The 15305-nt window shown below is 27.7% G+C and overlaps 3 pseudogenes; 2 read left to right on the forward strand and 1 right to left on the reverse strand.

The window, feature by feature from the left end:
• Positions 1-2527: 2527 nt before the first annotated feature.
• On the forward strand, positions 2528-3252 carry LOC111307082 (dirigent protein 16 pseudogene; annotated as a pseudogene).
• Positions 3253-3513: 261 nt separating this feature from the next.
• LOC111307308 (dirigent protein 18 pseudogene) lies at positions 3514-5522 on the forward strand (annotated as a pseudogene).
• Positions 4965-5378, reverse strand: LOC149512522 (hydroxyethylthiazole kinase pseudogene; annotated as a pseudogene).
• Positions 5523-15305: the final 9783 nt, after the last annotated feature.

Here is a 15305-nt window from a genome sequence, read left to right on the forward strand (position 1 = left end):
TTATATTCAATTATTTATATATTGAGTTATCATTTAGGTTTGATTTAATTTGAGATAGATTTTGAATATGAATTTTAAATTTTAATTTTTTTAAAAATATTATATATTAATATATAATTTTTTTAAATATTAACTACAAAATATATAAAAAAATTAAAAATTATATTATTTATAAAAAAGTTAATGTTCTGAACAATTGTTTAATTATAATAAAATATTTCATTTACTTTTAAATTTAAAAAATTTTTAATATGATATTATAATTATAAATTTATTACTAAATGTAATATTTAAAAAACTATTTATTATATATTTATGTATTATTATTTAAAATTAATAATGAAATAAATTAGTATTACATATTTAAATATTATATTAATGCATTTTCATGTTAGGGTTCAAGCCGGATTGGGCTTGATTTTATACAAGATATCAACCAATCCTTGATCCAATCTAATTTGTACACATTTCCAAGGACATGAAATGGTTTGATTCAAATTAAATCATTTGAGGTAAAATTACTCCTTTGTCCAGTTCAGGCGGAGTTCTAAGCATTATCAGTAGAGCCAGAGTTCTCAAGCAGTAAAAAAGGAAAAAGAAACTATTCTTGCAACCTTCTGTTAAAATTTGTGAACATTGGTGTTTCCAATTTCGATGGATTCAAAGAGTATCTACTGATAATTGCCGCACATCTATTCAGTGTTTATTTGTTGAGATGATTTTCCAAAGGCAGGCAGCCAAATAGTGCTAAAGTTTAAGCAATATTTTTGGTACTTGTGTTTTGATAAGAACATTTAGCTGCTCTTGTACTTTTCCAATTTCGCAAAGATGAGGTGCAACTAGAGGATGATAACTATGGATTTTTCCACATGATATTCTCCTTGGGGCCATACACTCAGCAATGTTATTCATCGGTCGGTAGGAACCTGGAAAACTCAGCGGGCAAGTGACTAACATATTACTTGTATAATTTTTCTGACTACTTTTCTAGTGTATGTGTATGCATATACTCACTTTAAAACAATCAGATGGAGCATTGGTGTTTGCTGGGCAAGTTCATAGGTAAAAATCATCAACGATTGGTTTATAGTCACGTTATACGGTAAGCGAATTCATATTATGCATTTCCCTTCAGATCACTACTGCTTTTCTGTAACTAAAATTCCCTTATCATACGAGGTAAGTTTTACTTCCCTAGTTGCTTTTAGTTTATGGAAATTATCTGAAAGAAGTTATGTGATTATAGAGTCATCTGGAAGTGGGTTGATGCCACCAACTATATATCAGCATGAAGGATAAACAAAGACGTAGCTGCATTAACATACTGGAGAAAACTTAGACCAAGGTTTTTAAGTAAAATTTGTGAAATTTTTTATTAGAAATGATTTAATAAAAATTTTAATAAAAATTTTAAATCGATAAATTAATAGAATTTAATATGATTTCATATGCTTCTTTTGACTTTTTTGATTAGATGAATTCAACTTTGACTATTATTTTTTAAAATATTATATTAAATTAAAAATTTTTATAAATATTTTTGAAAATTTTGAAACTCAAACTTTACAAATCTTATTTTTTAAAATTTTATAATTTTATAATTTTGATAAAAATGATGGTAAAAGTTGAATTGGTTTGATCAAAAAAGTCAATAGGGAACATACAAAATAGAATGGAGGGAGTAATATGTAAAAAAATATTAAAAATATTGTTTATAATTTAAATTTGATTAATATTTATTCGATAGTAAAAATTATATTAATATTTTTATTTAAAATATCTACTTAAATATATATAAATTTAGTAAAAATTTTTAAATTTTTGCACACTTAATCTATATAATAAGATAATTTCAATTTATCGATTTTAATTTTTAATTTTAATTTTTATTTAATCATTTTTAATTAAGAACTTTATAAACTTAATGTGAAAAACTTCATTTAAATCTTTCTCCGCATGCTCTCTTGTTCCCCTCCTTACCCCATTTTTTTTTTTCGGGTACAAAAGAGGCCACGGTCTTAAAATATAAAAACGGTAATTAAGGTTGTATAACATCTCCATTGTTTATTTATTCATTCTTTTCCCAATGGGCTTCTTGTATTTGTCCAATTTGAGCTTCAATCTATGTAAAATACAAGCAAGAATTCAGAAATCTACCATGATTATATCAATAATGAGTGCTTTGAATTGATTAATAACGCACTAGCCTTATCACCTACTGAAAAGGGATGATAAAATTGCTCTCTATTATCCTTGGTCAATGTTCATAACCAGTGGACCTCTTCATTGTTTATCACTAGATGTCAATTTAGCTGTAACCATAATTATTTAACAATGTTCCAAATGGGAATTTGGAGATTGCACGGCTATGCTGAAACCATCAAGTACTTGCATCCTACCCGCTCACTGCATATCATTTGTAGTTGAAAATAAAGGAATTAACGCAGAAGAGCAATGGTTACTGTAGAACCGTAGAATGGTTTGCATTTTCATAATGAGTATAACTCAACAGCTTCACCACCAATTTATAATCATAACACCACCCAATCTAATATTTGTATATTAGGATCCAAGTCTGCGTTCTATTAGCAGACTCATTTGAGATCTTCATTCTTGGTTTTCAAGATTTTCAATGGTTTACTGGCCTATGTTTCCTTCACAATGCTGATTTCTCTTATGCAAGCAGCAATAATCATGGCTGCAGTTGGCCCTGCAACAGCAACTGCGAAAGAACCGATTCTTGCATTATATATGCATGACATTGTTGGCGGAAGCAGACCAACAACAAGGCCTGTTACTGGCTTGCTAGGAATATGTATACTGGTCAAGTACCATTTGCTAAGCAATTAGGATTCCTTCCCCCAGCAGCGAGGTAGCTATACTCAATGCCAATGGTGCCCTTCCCACTGTCAATGGCATAAACGGTTTTCCATTAGGATCTGCCTGGGCGATACAACTTTTGCTGGAAAACTAAATAAACAAAACGAAAATCCTCAGCTGTAAGGACCTTAAGGCTTAGGACTAGGATTTGGAACAATAACTGTTATTGATGATATATTGACCTCTAGTCCTGAGTTGGGATCACAGGCTTTGGCAAAGCTCAAGGAGTACATGTAGCGAGATCAGCAGATGGAACTAGACAAATGATGGCATTTACAGCAAGTGATTGAAGGAGGGAATATGGAAATAGTCAACTTCTATGGCATATCCAAGATCGGGCGTACCATGTCGGGTTTGTCAGTGCACTACTAAAAGTATCCTCTACACTTAAGCACAAATCTTAAAGCATCCTCTATACCTATCAACGACACAGAAAATTTTTTCTTCTTAGTGATGTGGTGAACAATTCTGTTCTATACTAGTTCAGCTAGAGCCAACCACTCCACACTTTTAAAAAATGATTCTGGCTAAAAACCTGCAACTCGCTATTAAATTATATGCAGTTGGATTTCGGACAACCTGTTATCATGATTCTTCATCAAAATTTAGTGAATTGGATAGCTTTTGCTTCCTCAGTTGACTGTGAAAGTGTAGGAATTGCTATTAGGTTGGAACTAGTCAAGGTGCCTCGGGAAAACATGATCACAAATTATTAAGCACAGCTTCAAGATTGAACAATCCACATGATTGGCACTCGTTACAAAAATTGTAAAAGAAAAAATTAAGGAAAAAAATGAAACATGCCAAGAAAGAGCCCATAAGTTTATAAATTCTTTTAATGACTGATGCTTAACGGAAATACTACTTAATAAAAGATTTGCAACTAAAACTAATGAAAAAAAAAATGTTAACCAATACACCAAGAACAGAAAAATAGAATGACTATCTCCCCATAACTAATGTAACACAGACAACTCACCACCACAAATCCTTCCAACAACTCCATAGCCTGATGCTATCCTCTCTAAGTCTCCGTTTAAAGAGGAAGCTTCATAATGACTGGCATACTAAACGCAAAAAGCTTCAGTGCAGCAACTCATTAGAAAACCAAAGAACCTCAGGCAAACATTACAAAATGTCCAAGCAACTACCCCCAGTTTTCATTAAAGTGCTGATTGCTGCTGTCTACATGGTAAGATGTTTGGCAGCAGTTAACCCAGAAGCAGCTGCAGCAGAAGAGCCCATCCTTGAGTTCTACATGCATGATATCCTTGGAGGAAGTAGTTTCACAGCTAGGCCAATGACTGGATTACCAGGAAATATCTAAAGTGGTCAGGTACCTTTTGCTAAACCAGTGGGATTCCTCTCTCCCGCAAGGTAGAGTTGCAATCCCCAATGCCAATGTTGCTATTCCTACTGTCAATAGCATCAATGGTCTCCCTTTAGGAACTGGCTTAGCTAGTACAGCTTTCGCCGGCAATCAAAAACAAAATGGTAACCCTCAGATCCCTCTAGGACCAGATTGTTTGGGGTTAGGCTTTGGAACAATCACTGTCATCGATAACATACTCAATGCCAGTCCTGATTTGGGGTCACAGGCAATAGGGAAAGCTCAAGGAGTTTATATGGCCAGCTCTGCAGATGGAACAAACCCAAATCATGGCATTTACAGCCATGATTGAAGGTGGCGAATACAACGACAACCTCAACTTCTAAGGAGTCTACAAGAGTGGAAGCACCATGTCACATATTTCAGTGACTTGTGGAACAGGAAAGTTTAAGAATGCTTGCGGACTTGCTGAGGTTCGACCACTTATACCACCTGGTCAACATGTTACTGACGGCGCTGAGACATTGCTGAGGATCACTGTTCATCTCAAATACTAAAAAACTGGATGTTGTCTTGAAAATTAAGTGAAAAATGAACATGTTCTTGCTTTCCACCTTCAATCTTTCAGTGTAAAAATTACAAAGATTTCTCCTTTGATTTGTCAATCTCTTAAACCCCTTCCATTCACATATATAGTTTTTTTTTTTTTAAAGGCAGTGATTTTAATACGAGGAATTACAGCCGTTTGATCAAGTCAGTGGAGAGAATCAATCAAGTACATCCGCAACGAAGCCGGACCTCTCCCTGTCTCCATCCTGATCTCACCGGCGACGCCAAACCCGGCCAAAGCCAAAGCCGTTGCTTCCAAAGAGTTCGATGGATCAATGGCGACAAAAGCGGCGATCAACGTGGTTTTGGCTCTCCCGGTGGCCGTGATCTTCTGCATCATCGGCGGCGACTCAGCAGTAAGGACCCATGGTTCTTCTTCTTTTTTTTTACTTGGAAGCCAAATCAACGGCGACTTTCATGGCCCGTAAACAGTTGTCAAAGAGTGTTCCTATGTTGATGTAACGCTGACATGAGGGGTGAAATCTGGGGTTTCGTCAGAAGAGTGGAGCATGGCTGGTGACACTTCCGCGGGTAAGAGAGTTTCGGCCGTTCGATCCATGGAGGCGAATTTGGTAATGCACTGGATATAACGGTGAATGAAAGCGGGCTGAATTATATGTTTCGGTTATTTACTTATGTTCAGTTAACAACTAAGATAAACGGAGTGGCGCAGCAGAAGCTTGGTGGGCCCATAATCCATGGGTCTTGAGGATCGAAACTTGGCTATGATAGAGAGCGGTTTCCCGTGGAAACTTTTTTTTTTCTTATTTTTCCCACTTTTTGATCACTCAATAACATTATTTATTATTATTTTTTTTGTTCTTGTGGTTTGTTAATATTTAAATAAAATAAAAAATTTAATGTAAATATGTTTTAGCAAACACATATATATAAAATAAATATGAAAAGGTGAGTTCGTAGTACATGGTAAATTACAAAAACTAATTCTAATTATTATATAAAGTAGATAAAATATGTTCTAAGAAGTAGTTTTGGATTTTTTTTTTCCAGGAAAAAAATCATTAAGGTTTCGTTTTAGCTTATGTAATCTTAGTGTAATTTCATTTTTTTTTTCTTTTATTGTTAAGTGCTATAATACTTATATTTCATTACAAGCAACTTGATTAATAATTACTAGAATATAATGACAAATGGATATTTTAAAATTAAATAATAAATAATAAATGTAAAAATTAGAAATATAACAATTAATAACTTTATTTACCTTTTTATCTCAAAAACATAAAATGAGGAAAATTTGAGCAATTAGCTTTTTTATAAGATAATTTACATTTGAAAATAACCATACACCGTTATTTAAAAATAATGATTTAATTATATTAAAAACATTTTAAAATAAAACATATAATTTAAAAATATCTCAAATTATAGGTTTTTTGTTTTCGAAAAAAACATAATCATATATAAAAAAAAATGAAGGAATAAAAAAAAGAGAAAAAAGAATAAATATTATTTAAAATTTTTTTATAATTGAAGAAAAATAAAGGAAGAAAAATGAAAATAGAATTTAGTACAAAAGTTATTATTTCACAAAAAAAAAATTTTACTAATTTTCTAGATCTTTCATTTTTCTCTTATTTTCTCTATTGATTTTCGCCATCTGATCTCACTAACATAGATGATCAAGGTGGCCATCTCATTCTCTTTCCTTTTTTCCCTTGCATTTTCTTCTTTACCTTTCCTTGTCTATTCCTCTTACTCTTCTCACTTTACACCTAAATTTAATAATTCATGTATCTGTATCATATTTGTATTGTGTTAAACACTACAAAATATGAAAAATTGTTATGTTAAATTCATGCTAATACGTCAAATATAAAACATAATAATTTTTTTGTTTTTGCCAAATTTATATACAATTTTTACTAAAATTTTAAATTGTCTTGCTTTCATGTCTTTATTGTATCATTTTTGTGTCATATCGTTATATCATATTTAAAATTATTAAGTCTACTCGCATCTTTTTATTGTCTACTTAAAACTCAATTTTTTTCTCCATCTCATCTTTCCATCCTTAAGGCCGATAATAGGTCATTCATCCTTTCCCCTATTTGATAACATCTTTTTTTTTTTTTAATAATGGATAGATTGTGTTTTTGTTTATGGTGGGCTTTATTTGAATAATGTGTTTATAAAGGGTTTAATGAGTGGCTTAGTTCAACAATTTAAAGTCATTTTATATTTGTTTTATTTCATTATTCATTGGTTTAATAAGGAATATGGCTTTCTTATTTAGTGCCAACAAGTTTTAATGCATCACTCTTTATAAGTTATACATCATATTTTAATAATAGTTTTCCTCCTAAAACAACTTTTGCTACTTTTTTATTTTGTCTCATCAAGTTTTAATTCTTTTTTGTCAAACAATATTTTTTTCATTTTTATTTTCATCCTTGTTTGGGTTTTTTTTTTTTTTACCTTGGCTGCCATTTATTTTATTCCACATAATTATTTTTACTTGTCTCACAACATATCAATATATCAATTTTGTTATATCATCATCTCCACATGCAATTTTTTTAATTATTTAATTTTTTTTTGTTTTTGAGTTTAAATTATTTTGCTAAGAATTATTATATTACTTCCTTTAGTTATTTTATCATAATCCAATGATATGAATTTAATTGACTTGGAACATAGCTTTTTAAAAAAAAAAATCATTGTAGGGCATGCATGAGATAAAGTCCTAAATCTATTTTTTTAATTGAGATATTTCCATATTCTTGAGCACTTTATATTGATTATTAATTAACATGCAAGTTTAGTTAAGGCTTATGTAGATGTGAAATTTTATTGATTTTTAAAGTTGTGTTCTTATTTTAGAATTTATTTGATTATCTCTTGAAGGGAAATTCTAGATTACACTTAATAGGGAGATGATTTAGGTAATTTTTGGATCATTTAAGCCATTCAAGCCAACATTTATATATGTTTATCTTTGGTCATTACATTTCAATTTTATATGTATTATTTTCTTTGTTTTTAAACTTTACGACTTAGCCCAGCCTTTCAAATATTATCTTTATCTTTTTATCTTATCCTATGTGCATATGAATTAATGAAAGTCAATATGAGAGCTATGGTACATTGAGAAGGAAAGTAGAGTTTAAATATAAAAAGAAAGTAAGTAAAAGCTGAAAAAAACTTGAAAACATACAATTTGTTTGCATTCTATTTTTTGGAAAGAAAAGAAAAGAGTGATAGTCAAAAAGATAAAAATTGTGAAAGAAAATAAAAAAAAAAGAAACAAAAAGTTACGTTTTAGAGTGCTATATATCCTTGAAAGTAAATAAAAAAGATAAATGTGAAAAGCAAATATATGAAATCTGCTTTAAGATTCTATGTTAAGTTTATGCTTGTATAACTTTAATTAAATGTCTTGCATTGATAAGAGATAGGTTGACACAGAACATGGAAATTGCATTTGAAAGGGAGCTATATTTGAATCATTTTTATGTTTAAGCTATGTCTATGATTTTTTTAAAGTTATATTTATTATGCCATTTTTGAGGAATTTATGAGAATTTGATTATTGGAAGCTTATATGATTAATTCTAGCATGTTTATTTTAATCTTAGCAAAGCTTTGCTTTGCTTAAGGACAAGCAAAAGTTCAAGTTTATGGCGTAAAATATTGTTTGCTAACCATAAGTGCAGATATTATAACAAGTAATATAGTAGAAAGTAAAGTTCATTCCTAGATATATTGTAAAAAAGGTTAATACTAAGTACTGAAATTATTCCCTAACTGTAGTTAAACTAATAAAAAAGTATATGAAATAGCTAAATGAACTATTTTACTAATGAAAACAGAAAGGTCAAATTTTGTAATTAATACTTGTACTTATATAAAATTTGAACTTTAGTCCTTATAGAATAATTTGCAAAAATTTGATTCTCATACTAGTTTAATTTAACAATGTTACCTGATCTCCATTTAATTAGTTGATGTAGCTGTTGACCATGTTGACACGACGTTGACTTCAATGACGTGGTGTTGACTTTAATGATGTGGCATTAAATTGCTAACATACTAATTAGGATTGATAAAATCAATTATTAAATTATGCAAATGGTCCCAATACTCATACAAAATTTGAAATTTAATCCCTGTACTCACACAAAATTTGAAAATTTGTTCATGTAGTTGCATAAAATCTGAAATTTAGTCCTCTTAATACAAAAAATATTTAGAATTTTTAAAAATTTTCTAGCTTTTTGAAACATTAAAATTTAAAATTTGCTATAATATTCTCTTATTATATTTTATTACAATATTGAAAAATCTATCACCATATTTAGTCACAATTTTCATATACTGTCACTAAATCCATGATGATTTTTTATCACTCATGTTAAATGCTATTACTTGTTCTGTCACTATTTCTTGTTACATTCTATCATAAAATATAAATTTGTTACTAATTTTGTCACACTTTTGTGTCATAATTATAGTATATTGTGGCCATATGAATAAAATCTTAAACCAATCTATTAAAAATCTATCACAAATTAATCAATATATGATACAATTCTATTACTATCTAATTTTAATAAAACTATTATTTTTTTTATTAATTTATCAAATGACTTAGAATTATAATTACATCCCATAAGGGTTAAATTATCCATAAAACAATGTTTCTATTCCTTTAAATTAAACCAAATTTAAATGATTTTTTATAATCAAATATAAGTTAAGATTCTAAATTAAGAATATATTCTTTTAAATTAAACCCTATATTCTTAATTAGAATCTTGAACCTGGCTATATTTGATTATAAAAAATCATTTAAATAGGGTTTAACTTAAAGGAATAGAAATATTGTTTTATGAATAATTTTACCCTTATGGGATATAATTATAATTCTAAGTCATTATATAAATTAATAAAAAAATAGCTTTATTAAAATTAGATAGTGACAAATTTGTATCACGTATTAACAAATTTGTGATAGATTTTTAATAAATTGGTTTGAGATTTTTTTTTTCATATGGCTATAATATACTACAATTATGATAAAAAAGTGTGACAAAATTAATAACAGATTTATATTTTATGACAAAATGTAAGAAGAAATAGTGACAAAATTAGTAATAGTATTTTACATAGGTGACAAAAATTTGTGATAGATTAGTGACAATATATGAAAATTATGACTAAATATTGTGATAGAATATTATGAGAGAATATTGTAGCATTTTTTTTTAAAATTTAATATTTTAAAGAACTAAAAATTTTTAAAATTTTAAAATATTTTTTGTATTAGAGGGACTAAATTTCAAATTTCGTATGAATATATGAATTAAATTTGAAATTTCATATGAGTACATAGACCGTTGGCATAATTTAACAACTGATTTTATCAATTTCAATTGTCACATTAGCAAGTCAATGCCATATCATTGAAGTCAACACTATGTCATTGAAGTCAATGCCACATTAGCATGGTCAACAACCATGTCAATTAATTTAACAGAGATTAAGTAATACTATTATCAATTGAATCAATATTGTTAAATTAAATTAGTATGAGGATCTAATTTTTGCAAATTATTGTATAGGGACTAAAGCTCAAATTTTATATAAGTATATGAACTATTTGCATAATTTGACCAAATAGAAAATTAACTTATACAAAAATCAAAGTAAACTAGCAACCTAAAACCAAAGTTTAAATAAGCAAGAACAACAAATTAAATTTAAACATCAAATTAAATAAACTTGGATTTAAATTGCAACATAAAAATCAAATCTATGTATTGAAATTAAGCTTAATAAACTGAACTTATCTAATGTAGCAGCTTAAGAAAGCAAAGTAACATGTAAAAATGAATAATTAACTTAAACCAAACTTAAACTTTTAAATCAAATTTGCATTGCAAGCTTTGTTAACTTTTAACTTAAAAACATCAAATTAAACCTAATCTAACATGCTTGAAATAAACAATTGCAAGATGAACAAAATTTAACTTAGGTAAATTAAGCTTAAATCATGCAAGAACTTTGAACCCTTTTCTATCAACTTGTAATCTTAAATTTAAACAACTAAAATTAACTTAAGAAACTTAAATTAAACTAAAACAGTAGTTGAAAATTAATCTTAAACCAAAATAATAAATTAAAGTAAATTAAATAGTAACAATAAAAAATTAAAGGACTTTAAATGTAAATTGAATCAAAACAAAATTTAAATTGCAAAAAACTTAAATTAAACTTGTAAAATTTTAAATTAACTTGAAAAAATTGAATTGAATTGAAAATTTAAGAAAACAAAGTAAGAAAGTTGAAAAGAACAATAATTGATCTATCATATCAGGTTTTAAGCTAAAAAGAACTTAAAAGAATAAGAAATCAATAAAAGAAAACCCTAAAAAGCTATAAATGGGCTTTTACCCTAACCTTGCTTTTCGTCCAACCTAAAGCTAAGTATGTATAGTAAGAAATTACAATGAACTCTAAACTAGGAGTGACAACATAGATTTTTAAATCTTCTAGACTTCTTGGTTTGATAATGCCTTCAACGAATAAGTCTTTTTGAAGCTTTCTTTGCTTGCTAAAAGTGAATCTCTTTAAAAGATTGAATTTATATTGAATCTTGGTTGAATAAATTGAGTAGGTGCTAACTTAGCTCCTCTTAAAACTTTATTGATGGTTTGAGCTTCATGAATTGAAGAGAGAAGGTTCGGCTAAATTTTTTAAGAAATGAGATGTTGATTCTCTTTTAAACTTTTTCAAGTAGCTTTTAAAGTTTTAACTTTAAGCAGCTTGAAACCTTTTTTGGGTAAAAAGCTTGGTATGGTTTAAGTCTTTTCGCAATTTAAAAATTTAAAAGTTTTTAACTTCTTAAAATCTTTTTGGCATTATTTCTTAAGGAGTTAAATCACTTAAGATTGAAAGATAAGGTACGACTAGGGTTCTTATAAATTAAAATGTGAATTCTTTTTAGGTGTTGTGATTTTTAACTCTTTTTTTAGATTTCTTGGAGTTATGCTTCAACTTGAAGTCTATTTGAAAAATTAGATTCAATTATCCTTGTGTCACCCTTAAATAATCCTTTCTAATTTAGAGTTGTTTCATGCAATTCCTACCTTAAATAGGAATAAGAGAAATCCAAATGAAAGTAAAATTTCCTCTTTTAACTAAGAGAACCAATGACTATTTGGACTTTTCGAATATGACATATTTTAAACTCCCTTTCCAAGTTATCATATCACATAAGCATCTAAATCATGCTACTTGGTCAATGAGATTAGACTTGCTATAATGTCATTCTGTAATGATCTTATGCATGTGTATCTATATATGACACCATGGACTTGTACTCAAAGTTTTAATTTTCAAATCTGCCTTTAACATAGTCAAACTTTCCTTTCTTGATTCTAGTATGAATTTTCATTAAGATTAAACACATTCTTAAGTTTAAAGTGTGAAAAGGCAAATCTTGAACAATTTTTACACTTCCACTCCAAAATTCTTCAAGAATCTTTAAGAACATACCAAGAACCAACCGAGATTCCTCCCAATGTATCAAGAACATATCAAGGTTTCTAAAAATTAATCAAGATTTTTCAAGATTTATCAAAATTTAATCTTTTCTTCAAGATCTTCTATAAAAAGGCAAATTAAGCACATTAAAAGTACAAATATAATTATTTTATTAAGAATAAAGTAAAATTAACTCATTTAAACATTGAAAATAACTTTATTTTATAGAGTTATCACCACAGATCTTACAATATGTTACCATGTTATTTTATTAAAAACAAAGTAAAATTAACTCATTTAGATTCTGAAAATAATTTTATTTTATAGAGTTATCACCACAAATCTTAAAATATGTTAGCATATTATTTTATTAAGAACAAAGTAAAATTAACTCATTTAAACTCTAAAAATAAATTTATTTTATAGAGTTATCACCACAGATCTTACAATATGTTAGCATGTTATTGATTTAATGGTTGTTTATGATTCCTTCTAAAAAAGGGGCTTACATAGTGCAAAATAACAATTGAATGATTTATTTAAATATAATAAAATTTTAAAGTTTAGTTAGATATTTTTAATACTTTAAGGGCTTTTACTTTCTCATTTTAGCCTATTTTCTTTTATTAGTAAACATGAATGAAATTTGTTTTTGTATTAATTGCATGCAACATATTTAGTAAAGAAATTAAACTTAAAAAGCTTTTGGGTAGATTTCAATTTTTAATTATTGATGCTTAATTTAATGCATTGAACTATATAATAATAAGTCCATGGATGTTTTGCTACATGACGAAGTAAACAATAGAAAATGCCAAATATAAGAAAATAAAAATATCATTCTATAAAATAAATACAATAAAAATTTATTAAAAATAAATTATTTAACAAATTAAATACAGTTAATGTGTATTATCAGTTAATGTAACACATTGAACTATATAATAATAAGTCCATGGATGTTTTGCTACATGACAGAAGTAAACAATAGAAAATGCCAAATATAAAAAATAAAATATCATTCTATAAAATAAATACAATAAAAATTTATTAAAAATAAATTATTCAACAAATTAAATACCGTTAATGTGTATTATTAGTGCAACATACATGACACAAATACTAATATATATAATATAATACTTTTTTGGTCAAGTTTTACTTGATTTTCTTTTGCTTTCACAAAATTTTAAAAAAGAAGTGTTGACTAAGGTATTTTATATTAAAATTTATTTTTTTATAAAATTGATGTGTCACTATTTTTAATGTCAAAATATACAAAAGAAAGTCATGAAAAATAATATTAAAATATGTAAAACAAAAAAGAAAATCAAGTGTTAAAAAAAAAGGATATAGACATTTTAAAAATGAACCAAAAAATAAATAGAATGAAGGAAGTAATTATTAAACACAATCTAACTTTATTTTCAAATGTTAATATATTTGTAGTCTATTTTAGATGAACTATGATATTAGTTTTAGTGAGATTAATTATTACAGTGATGAGATTAAAATTAATAATGAAAAATACGTTTAGATAATAAAATTGTTATAACGTATAGATCCATAGACCTACCGCTAGACATGGATGAAAGGAGTTGCCACCAATTTTTTTTTGTCTAGGTGTGATTGGCCACGTAAAACATATTTTGATCTACGAAAATAGGTGTTAGGTTTGGGAGTCGATTACGCATGAAAAAAGTTGTAGCACCCCCACAACGCTCATCCAAAGGATAATACTAATTTGATTTCAAATTATCCAAGCCTTGAGCATTTTATGATTTTACTAAATAATTTAATATTAAAAATTAATCCTAAAATTATCCCAATAGTTTGATGGCAATCTAAGATAATTCTCTCACTTCAGAAGTATTCATAGAGACTAGTGTCCCACTCTAAAAAGGTTCCATCGTCAGATTTATTAATTTTTATTTCAAAAAAATTAGTGACGCCTCCTAATATTTTGGTAAGGCTCACTTCAAAACAATTCTCTAATAGTTTAGAGAATAAAATTATTTTGTTTATTTGAAAATATATTTTTTTATTGAAAGGTTTTTTTTATCACTTTCATTTAGAATTATACTTTTTTCTCTTTTTTTTTTCTTTGGATCTTCATTTTTTACTTTTTTTTTTCTTTTGGAAGTAAAAGTAACAAAAATAATTCTTTCCTTTTTTTAATAAATAAAATAAAAAAATAATAAAAGAAAATAGGTTAAAACTAAAATAAAATCAAAATAAAATCAAAAAGTAAAAGTAAAATGGAAAAAAAAACATGCGATCAGGTTGGGTCAACACGTGGGTCGTCAGGTTTGCGTGTAGATTCTGGCTTATCCAAAACGTTGTCATTCTGGGTCAATATAAAAGGTACTTTTCAGCATTTTTCTTCAGACACCCTCTGCTCCCTCTCTCTCTAGCCTTCAGAAGCTCTCATTTCTCTTTAAAACATTCCCCAAAATGCACTGAAAAGTTTAATTGAAAATTGGAAACCTACCGATTTTTGAAAACTTTGTCAAAAAATTCAATCGAAAACTAAAAAATCCACTAGTTTCTAGAAAACCCGTAAGATTTTGGAAATTTTGCTAGAATCTCACTGTAAACTTCAAATGGTTGCAAAAAAATTCACCAAAAAATTCATGTTTTTCCCAAAACTCAAAAAAATTCAAAAAAATCTAAAAAAATCCAAAAAAATACCCAGATAATTTTAAACCTTCCTTGAACCTTCTACAACCTTAAATTCACCTTCAGAAACCTAGAATCACACTAAAACTTTGAATTAAATCCCAGAATTAACCTCTCAAAACCCTTTTTGCCCAGAATTTTCCAGAATTTTCCCAATAGTTTTCTCTTAATTTTTCCTATGTTTTTGTGTGTTTGCGTTCGGTAAAATCAATCCAATTTATAAGTAATTGTAGGAACAATTTTAAGAAACAGACAAAATCAATCCCAAGCTTGAATCATGGGATTCATTCTGTCCAAA

This window comes from Durio zibethinus, chromosome 22, assembly GCF_047325235.1.
Source record: "Durio zibethinus cultivar Kanyao isolate XHJ-2024 chromosome 22, ASM4732523v1, whole genome shotgun sequence".
Lineage (NCBI taxonomy): Eukaryota > Viridiplantae > Streptophyta > Magnoliopsida > Malvales > Malvaceae > Durio > Durio zibethinus.